Here is a 10605-nt window from a genome sequence, read left to right on the forward strand (position 1 = left end):
AAGACAAACTCGGAAAGATCAATATGGAGAAGGGAAACTCTATTCCAAAGTACTTGACCAAGTTCACCCATTGTCGGGATGAGCTTGGAAGTGTCAAAATAACTATTGCCGAGGATGATATGGTGAGCCTAGCTCTTATAGGAGTTCCTAAGAGTTGTCATAGTTATCAAGACACTATCAATGGGAGGGAGAAGTTACTAGATTGGGAACGAATGTGGTCAAATTTGGTACAGGAAGAGATATGGAGGAATACCAGAGATGGATCCTCATCAAAGGCTGATGATGAGGAAAATTGTGTTAGATAAACTTGACTCAGGATAGAGTCAAAGTTGACCAGATAAAAATTGATGGTTTTGAGGCACATGGTATTGTGCACCCATAGTATTATGCTCGTGGTATTATATTAATGAAGCTTATAAAAGGTTGGAAGGACTTCATTGTAAAGCAAGGCCTGGAGGTGAGTGGTGAAGGCTCACTTGGTCGGATTGGCCAGGGTTTTTTGGCCAATGCTAATGAGATATCATTAGGTTGGGTTTTTCCCCGGATTTGGGGTTTTCCCAGATAAACATATGTGTTTATGTGATTATGGTTGTTGCTGGTTATTTTTATATTTTTCATCTCGGTAAATCTCAATATTAATTTATGTTCTCTGGTAAATTTCTTAACAATTGGTATCAGAGCCAAATGTTGGCTTCAAAGGGACGCTTTTTTTGCCAAGGGTTTTATTGGCCTGGTGAATGAAAGAAATTTGATTCGCTGCACTCATGGAGGTATTGATCTGAAGATTTGAGGTAGCATGGTTATGAGATTGCTATATTACTAGTGGTCGAGTTGTGACGCAATGCTCATGTATGAGAGATCGATGTTAATATGGGCACAACTCAAATATAGGTGCAAGTGGCTGGAGAGTAGATCCATCATGTGGCAGTGGTTCCATTGTAAGTGACTATGATATTGGCCTACAGTTCTATGAAATGGTGGAAGATCTTCAGGACGGATCAGCGCTCGGGGATCAATCATTTCATTGCCATATTCGCAGTGTCATTGCTCTCTTTTCATTTAGTTTCCACCAATGATCCATACACCATGAACTTCAATTTCATAGCTTTGGACACGTTGCAGAAGCTGATAATGCTAGTGGTGCTGGGGCTGTGGACCAACTTCACCAGGAGCGGGAGCACCGAGTGGATGATCATGATTTTCTCAGTGTCCACGTTGCCCAACACACTAGTGATGGGAATACCGTTGCTCAAGGCCATGTATGGAGAGTTCTCGGGGAACTTGATGGTGCAGGTTGTGGTTCTGTAGTGCATAATATGGTATACGTTGTTGTTGTTTCTTTTCGAGTACCATGGTGCCAAGATGCTCATCATGGAGTAGTTTCTAGACACTTCAGCCTCCATCACTTCCTTCAAGGTGGACTCCGATGTCGTGTCGCTGGACGGGTGGGAGCTCCTCCAGACGGATGCCGATACTGTCGTCATTACCACGTGGGTGGTGGCAAAGCGCCTAGATTTTCCAGGTGCCGGCAAGGTTCAATGAGTTCAAGATACAAAGGGTGGATTAGACCTTCTTGTTTTTGGGTGAAGGCAGCGATGACGGAGAATCACGCCCGGGTAGTTTCTCATGTTGGGACACAAGGAGAAAGTGATCATGAATGCATTTTAGGATGCTGGGATTTGACCTTCCAATGCCGAGGTGAAGCAATATGCCGAGGAAGTTTGACAAAGATAAACAATTTACCACAGATAGGATGGGCAAACATCTTTCTAACCTGGGGTTGGATCCTTTGGCAGCAATAGAGAGAGCTCAGAGTAGATATGTGTCTCGACGAGGTTGTAAGCAAGAAAGGTCAAGTGGTGTGGAAGAGAATGTTGATGCTATGGATATAGATCAACCAAACAATAAGCATCACATGTTATCACGCTCTAGATCTAGATCAAGGCCTCCTGGTGAAGTCACCCCAGGCGAGGGTTTCAAGGACTCATCTCAGAAATTAAAGGCAATTAAACTTGGCAAGAAGGAAGCAAAGAAATGAAACAAGGATGCTCGCAATTGAGAGAGGATGGGTCAGAATAGTAGCAACAATAAACAAAAAAAATAAAAATTAATGAAGTCAAAATTATTGCATGTAAATGGGCATACTACTGTAAAACTTGGTAAGGCATGTGTACCCCTGGATAATCACTAGTAAAGTCTGGTTAGACCTAGGTGATATGGGGGGATGTCGGGTTAACAATACCCCGGGTAAAAAATCTGAGGGGGGTAAGGGCTAAAGTGAGCGGGATTGTCTCACTTAGTAGGTTTGGCTAGAGTTAGTCGAGGAACCCCAAGTCAAGTTTAAGGGGGGAATTGTTAGATAAAATTGACTCGAGATAGAGTCAAAGTTGACCAGATAAAAATTGATGGTTTTGGGGCACATGGTATTGTGCACCCATAGTATTCTTCCCGTGGTATTATGTGTAATGGAGCTTATAAAAGGCTGGAAGGACTTCATTGTAAAGCAAGGCCTGGAGGTGAGTGGTGAAGGCTCACTTGGTCAGATTGGCCACGATTTTTTGGCCAATTCTAATGAGATATCATTAGGTTGGGTTTTCCCGGATAAACATGTGTGTTTATGTGATTATGGTTGCTGCTGGTTATTTTTATATTTTTCATCTCGGTAAATCTCAATATTAATTTATGATCTCTGGTAAATTTCTTAATTTATGTTGTTAGAAAATTATATATTACAGAGTAATGGAACACATAAAATATTGTAGAAATATAAACACAGAAAATGCATAAAACAAGAGAGACACAGATATATGTGGTTCACCCAGTTTGAACTACGTCCACAGAGAAACAACCAGTCCTTGTTTTATTATATTATCTAGCAAACTGAAGAGATACAACCTACAACAGATCCGCTGTAACACCCTCTTCGCTCTCAATCTCCTCTCTCTTCCTCACTCAGAATACAGATATACATAGACACAATACAATTCCCTCATATATAGTGAGGGGTTTCCTTCTAGGGAAAAAAACCCTAAATTAAACATAACTTCTACCATCAGATCATCCACCTAATGAATGACCCAGATTGACTAGAAATTACTAGACTTTTACAAGGCAATTTTACATCTATTTTTAGCTTTGGGGGCACTACCCCCGAACCCCTGCCAGGGGACCGATGACCCCCAGACCCCCCAGCCGAGGGGAATTTACCCCCCAACACCCCCCCGCGTGGAGGGGTGTACAGTCTTCCTTGGGTATACATCCGGCTGAAACCTTTGAATACAGAAGATAATCAGGCTCCACAGCCAACAAATTGTGCCTTAGCAGGTAAGGTAAATAAATGGAAGGGGAAGGCATCCCATTCCAAATCAGATTCTTTTCATCGAGGAAAGAAGAAGGACATGTCAAAAGTCAAGTTCTTTCATTGTCACGAGCTAGGACATTTTTCCACAAAGTGTCCGCTCAATAAGGTTGGTAAGAATCCCTTAGGAGGAGTGGAAGGAGGTGAGGCACTTGCCTCACAATTAGAAGAGGACTTTACCCTTATCGCATGAATGGCGTTATCGATGATTGGTAGTGTATGGTACCTAGACAGTGGAGCTTCTTTCCACATGACTGGTAAAAAAGAGCTCTTCAATGACTTGGAGGAGAAGGATCTCCATATGCATATCGAGATGGGTGATGATGGGAGGTATAGTGCTATTGGACTTGGTACATTTACCTTTGAGAGGGAGTTGGGTGCTCCCGTCACTTTGTGGGGTGTTTCGTGTGTTCCTGGTTTGAAGAAGAACTTGGTATCTATTGCCATGTTGGAGGATAGAGGATATGATGTGATCTTTTGTAAGGAAAAGGCATTCCTTCGTCACATATCCACTGGTCAAGTAAAGAGGATAAGGGTTTAGGTGAATAATCTCTATAGGTTAGAGGTAGAAGATTGTGCTTCCTTGAGCATGAAAGAAAAGAAGGTGTAGAGATGAGACATCTGTGAGTTGTGGCATAGATGGTTGGGTCACTTGCATCATGGCACTTTGAAAATGTAGAGTCCAAAGATTGTCTTACCATGACATCCCTTTTTGCCTAATATTCCTCTCTTTTCCTATATATCTACCACCTAAATAAAGCGATATACACCAGGTTTTGATGAAGGTATGCAATAATGTGTCTTCTTATTCATGTTTGACTTTATACCCTATTGTTTTGTTAAAGAATGCAATTGGCTACCGAATCGGTCTGTTTTCACAGCTAACCCAGATTTATGTAGCTGTCTCCATTGTTTGAAAGGTTTAGAAGCTCCAGGTCAGTAGCGAAGGATGCAGATGGATAGGGAATGGTTTCATCATGGATCCCTTTGTATCCCCTTGAAATTGTTCATTAAGATAAGCACAGGAGATCATAGTCAAACCCCAAGTCAACTGCAGGATTATCGCCGAAATGAAATCTGAGTTCAATCAAAATCTTATTTATTTCCTTTCGGAATAGAAATCGAAGATTTAGCGATATAGTTTAGCTAAGATAAAGATATTAGGCTTAAATTACTCATGTTGTTATGCTAGAGACCTGTTATAAAACTTATGGCCGCACTGTGATTTGGTGCGCACCGAATGATGTAATTCTGAAACTATTTGTGAATTTCATTTGCCAACAATAGAATTGGTTTTGTGTGTATATGTTGTGTTGATTAAAGATTGTGAACTGATTTGTGGAGGGCCCCTACGAATAGTGACATGTCTTAATCAATTGCAATTCTATTCCTTTTCATCCCTTGAATACTCTGTTTTATGTGAAAATGCAACATAATGAATTCGCCAATGAATCGTTATTTGCATAAGTACTTTCATCTGCTTCATACCTAGTTTAGCCTGTCATTTGAATTGCTTTATACCTGGTACAACATGGTTACTTCATTTCCTAATTATATAGCATATTTCAATTGTGTTTACTTCATAGTGTATATGTTGTTTGAAATATCTTGTTTGAATGAAAATTGAATAAGTAAAAGTGTGAGAGTTTTCTCCTAAACAATTGAGTTCAGACAATATTTCTTCACAATTGATATAATAGATTTATTTTTTCACTTAGTGAATTAGAAGCTGCAGCATAAATATTCTAGACCAAAGAGCTCAGAACAATCTAATACAAGTAGGATCACTCTCATATCATCCATAAACTAATTAGATAGAGAATCACTCCCAAAAAATTAGCTAACAACTCTAAGGATTGAAAATATAATATAATTAAGAAACACCACCTCCATATTCATCTTAAGTTTAGATCCTAACAAATACATAAGGACATATCGAATAACTTCTAGCACATATTGTCCGCCTGTACTTGAACAGTCTATGCACCCTGGTTGGCAATTTATGATTGACAATTTAAAGACATTAAATTGGCCAAACATTTTGGCGTCGTTGCTGGAGAAGTACAAATAGAAGTTAAAAAAAAAAATCAAAACATGATATGTGTTGGGCCTTAGTTTTGGTCATATTTTTTCTCTAAGAAACTTACTAATCCATCTATTTTCCGTCCATTTTCCCTTCATTCATTCCATTTTGATGTATATTTGATATCCATTCAGGTAGTTAATTTTAATTTTTCAATTTCTAAAGTTTTTATGAAAGTTTGGTTTTAAGTGCAAAATTGGCAGATTCATAAATTCCCGTAATAGCTCTATGGTTGATGTGGTTGCAGGACACTTGGGCACGAATTGAATGCATGGATGGACAGCTTGGGAACTAGGACTAAGCCAGCTATGCTTAGCTCGAACAGAACAAGCTTTATTAGGCCCATTTTGTCACGCCCCTACACCTGCGGTGATCTTCCAACCGCTTGTAGTGAGGTGCGGCACCACCGAGCGCTTTCTTTTAAACAATACTAACACCCGTGGACTACGCCTACTTCAACATGAACATACTTAGCTTATGTTTTATAACCAAGTAACAGCATTATCCTTTATACTTTAGTGAAGACCATTCTCAATTATTAACCATGAACAATAAACCGAGAACATCAACAATAATCAAGTACAAAGGGAGGGGCAACTCCCGAACAGTCTGCCCAACAATTTTATTATATCAAGAATATCAGATTTTACAACAAGTGTGTCTTGGCCGAACCAAGTCTCACACTTAACCAATTTTCACAAAAGACAGGCCACCTGCCTTTTACAACATTTTGTGCACCCTTGCACGAAGGGAGGTGCTCACCCGAGCCACCCAAGATCCCTTAGCCAAGTCCTACACAAAATTCTAACTTCGACACGCTTGTCTCACCCAAAACCGCACTTAAGTCCAAAACTGCGCCTTTAGTAGCACTACGCATGAGATATGCGTAGTCTACCTTTACCCCTGCTGTTTTTACCCCTTGTGCGTACTTGCTGTGCGAAGTTGAGTTGATCCAATGAGCCTTGCACTACCCATATATATACACAAGCCATTGCGTTTTCAAAGGGTGTGTACAGCCATAAGGCCGACCCCCAAATCGTAACAACATGTCCATTGGACAGCACTTGCAAGTCGGCTTGCAAGCCAATCCTCCAACGCATATATATACAATAACGTTTTCCATAAGTGACTCGCACATGCTCCAACCTTTGTTGCATAAGTCTGCCCGTTCGTCGCATATAAGGTGACCGCACATCATCGCACAATCGTCGTTCAACGTGCCCGCGCGCCCGCCCGGCGCCCGTCATTCACCTCTCGGAGGCCTTACATTCTCCTCCACCTGAAATCGTTGTCGTCCTCGACAACATACCATCTCGGTAGCTCTCCACCAAGATCATCATCATCCACGATGTCGTCTCCTCCACATAAGGCAAACATCACCACAACATATGTAGAACCACTGTCATCTGCAATATGTTGTCCAGGTGTGTGTCTCCTCCAAAGTGAAGAGATCATCTCATCAAACCGACTCTCGATGTGCCACATCTAGGTCCATGAAGCAACCCTTCATCACATCTACAATGTGCCATCCCTCAAGTCTGCCATCGAAACAAGTATGCACTTGTCTCACCTATCCATGTGCTGCCCATGATCCTTGATCAAATCAGCTCCCATGTATAGAAAGTCGTTGAGTCTCGGCTCAACCCATGCTCAAGTGTATCACCAAAGCATCATCATCATCATTGTAACTCCATCACTCCAAAGTGCCTCATCGATCCTCCACATCAAGTCACTCTTCCAAGCCATGCCCATACATGCACTTTGAAAGTATGCATCCCATACTGCATCAAAGTCACCTGACCTCAGCTCCTCAATGCATCAGATCTTCTAAGTCCACCGTACATGAAGTCCCTAAAAGTCACAACAATCTCATGTCATCATGAGCTCCATAAGCCATTCCCCAACCAACACCTCAGCAAGCATACAATATGCCTCAGCTCCCCATGTAGTAGGAATGCTCCATAGCTGCTCACAACTCCATCCAAGTAATCAACTCTCGATGTGCCCCATTCAGGTCCATGAAGTCCTCTTCATCATCTGCAATGTGCCATCCTCAAGTTCCCATGTTACACTAGCAAGTCCTCCTGCATAACATTCCTGCCTTAGCACTCCTCTTTAGATGTCCCTTGACATCTCTACAAGTGCTTCCACACAATGTCCTTGCATAGGTCTGCCATGCTCCATGTCTTCAAGTCTCCAACCTGATGTCCATGACTAAGTTGCCCATGTAGTCCAACCAAGTAGACACATCACAACATCTAACCATCCCATCCAAGCCTTCAACTTTCGGTTTAGTGAACTCGGTCACCCAACCATCTCATCATCATGTCATGAGTCTCTTCATCATAGCTCCTCCACCAAAGTGTCCACCAAGACTACCTCTTGGTCTCGGCCATGAGAAGTCCGCCCAAGCATCATCAACCCCAAGAGTGTGCCCTCTAATATGTCCATGAGTCATGCCGGGCACTTAGCCAATTCTCCATGTGGCTAAAGCATGACCCAATCATCCACAGCGATCATCAAGTTCCATCCTTGTTCCGGGTCCTTGCACCTTTCATCACAAGGTCACAAGTAACCCCTACAAGCTTTCCAACAACTGACAATCCTTGCTCTTTCATACAAGGTTCCATCATAGTCATCCATGGTAAGATGTCCTCTTGCCTTGGCAAACTAGCTTTGCCCTTCCCTGCACATGGTCCATCTCCCAAATGCCCAAATGAAACACAAGTATCATCACTTGCTTTATCATCATGAGGCTCCTCCATGTGAGTGACCTCATCCCTACATGTTGACAAACTGCACGATCCTGGTTCAACTTGATCATCCTCAAGTTCATTCTTCATCGTAGTCATGTCTGCAACATCTTCATCACAGAAGGGGACAACAATAGCCTTGTTGCCCTTCAAGAAATCTTGTCCAAGTATCACATCGAAGTCATTCATCTCCATCACTATGAAGTCCAACTGACTCTTCCATTCTTTCATCTGCACAGGTATATCGTGTACCAAACCTGCCACCTTAGCTCTAGAGTTCAATGCCTTGACCTCCAGCCCAGTCTCTTTTGCTAACCGTGTTGTCATAAAGTTATGTGTAGCACCCGTGTCTACCAGAGCTTGAATGGCCTTGCCATAAACCATCAAGTCTACAAAACCCAGACTGTTCTCCATAACCTTATCTGCACCTGCTTCACCTGTCACCAGCTCCGACTGAGCTCTGATACCAACTGTCACGCCCCTACAGCTGCGGTGATCTTCCAACCGCTTGTAGCGAGGTGCGGCACCACCGAGTGCTTTCTTTTAAATAATACTAACACCCGTGGACTATGCCTACTTCAACATGAACATACTTAGCTTATGTTTTATAACCAAGTAACAACATTATCCTTTATACTTTAGTGAAGACCATTCTCAATTATTAACCATGAACAATAAACTGAGAACATCAACAATAATCAAGTACAAAGGGAGGGGCAACTCCCGAACAGTCTGCCCAACAATTTTATTATATCAAGAATATCAGATTTTACAACAAGTGTGTCTTGGCTGAACCAAGTCTCACACTTAACCAATTTTCACAAAAGACAAGTCACCTGCCTTTTACAACATTTTGTGCACCCTTGCACGAAGGGAGGTGCTCACCCGAGCCACCCAAGATCCCTTAGCCAAGTCATGCACAAAATTCTAACTTCGACACGCTTGTCTCACCCAAAACCGCACTTAAGTCCAAAACTGCGCCTTTATTAGCACTACGCATGAGATATGCGTAGTCTACCTTTACCCCTGTTGTTTTTACCCCTTGTGCGTACTTGCTGTGCGAAGTTGTGCGAAGTTGAGTTGATCCAATGAGCCTTGCGCTCCCCATATATATACACAAGCCATTGCGTTTTCAAAGGGTGTGTACAGCCATAAGGCCGACCCCCAAATCGTAACAACATGTCCATTGGACAGCACTTGCAAGTCGGCTTGCAAGCCAATCCTCCAACGCATATATATACAATAATGTTTTCCATAAGTGACTCGCACATGCTCCAACCTTTGTCGCATAAGTCTGCCCGTTCGTCGCATATAAGGTGACCGTACACCGTCGCACAATCATCATTCAGCGTGCCCGTGCGCCCGCCTGCGTCCGTGCACGATCGCCCGCCCGGCGCCCGTCGTTCACCTCTCGGAGGCCTTACACATTTGGTGCTAGTCAATCATGACTAGTCATTCAGAAATCCCATAGAAATAGGGCAGTTTTGAGATTCTATGGGATTGGTCATATTTCTTGGGATGGGAGTAATGAATTCGACTTAGATAGATGGATGAGAGTAGATGGGTTTGTTTGAGTGAATATAGATCAGTTTGTTTCATGAGACTTCTTATTTAAGAGCCAAGACTTTGATGGCTTATGTATTGACTTATTATACTTTTATGCTGAGACACTTTTGGATTGGAGAGTTAATTTGAAGACTTGTGCTATTATTATTTTGCTGTTCAATGCTATGGATGTGTGACTGAATTTGAGCTTTTGATATCACTTCTCAAGTGTGCAAGGCAAGGGTGGAGGGCCCCCATTCCAAGCTAAGTACACTTCCTTGTTAACTAGTTTTATTTCTTGTAATCTGGTTATTGTAGAACTAGTTTTTCAAAGCTTTATTTCAGATTGCTTTATGGTTAATGCATGGTGATTGATTTCATTAGTTCTTAGCTTATTCATCACTTTATTAAGTTGGAAAAACAAGTGTTCAAGTTGAGCATCCCTTCTACTAAAATGATGAATTAAAACTAGTTTCCCTGGATTGCATGCAAGTAGTTCCTTTATGTGATTTTGGTATTGGGATGAATGAATTATGATGAAATACCTTATGTGTCTCTTAAGTTAGGATCTTCTTTCATTAATAATTTATCCATCTTAAGTTCTTGGTTTTAATCTCTGATTCATTAAGTGGTAATTGAGGCAAAAGTGGACTTCTTGAGTCAAGAACCATTTCAATATTTTTCCTCTTTTTAAACTAATTGAATTAGAGTTGTAGGATGTATTGCTTTAAGCTTTTGAATAACTTATCTTTCAAGGTTTGATTACATCTGATCTTCACATATAGTGAACTTGCCTCAAAGCATAAACAACCCAGATTGATAAGAAATAATTGTGTTAATTTCGGTAAACAAATTAGCTCAACATT

General features: G+C 41.6%; 1 pseudogene; it reads left to right on the plus strand.

Annotated features, from left to right (window-relative positions):
• Window positions 1–764: 764 nt before the first annotated feature.
• Window positions 765–1380, plus strand: LOC149194872 (auxin efflux carrier component 4-like; annotated as a pseudogene).
• Window positions 1381–10605: the final 9225 nt, after the last annotated feature.

This window comes from Pinus tabuliformis, chromosome 2_2 (assembly GCF_031772625.1).
Source record: "Pinus tabuliformis cultivar Carrire ecotype Pingquan chromosome 2_2, CPIR1, whole genome shotgun sequence".
Taxonomy (NCBI): domain Eukaryota; kingdom Viridiplantae; phylum Streptophyta; class Pinopsida; order Pinales; family Pinaceae; genus Pinus; species Pinus tabuliformis.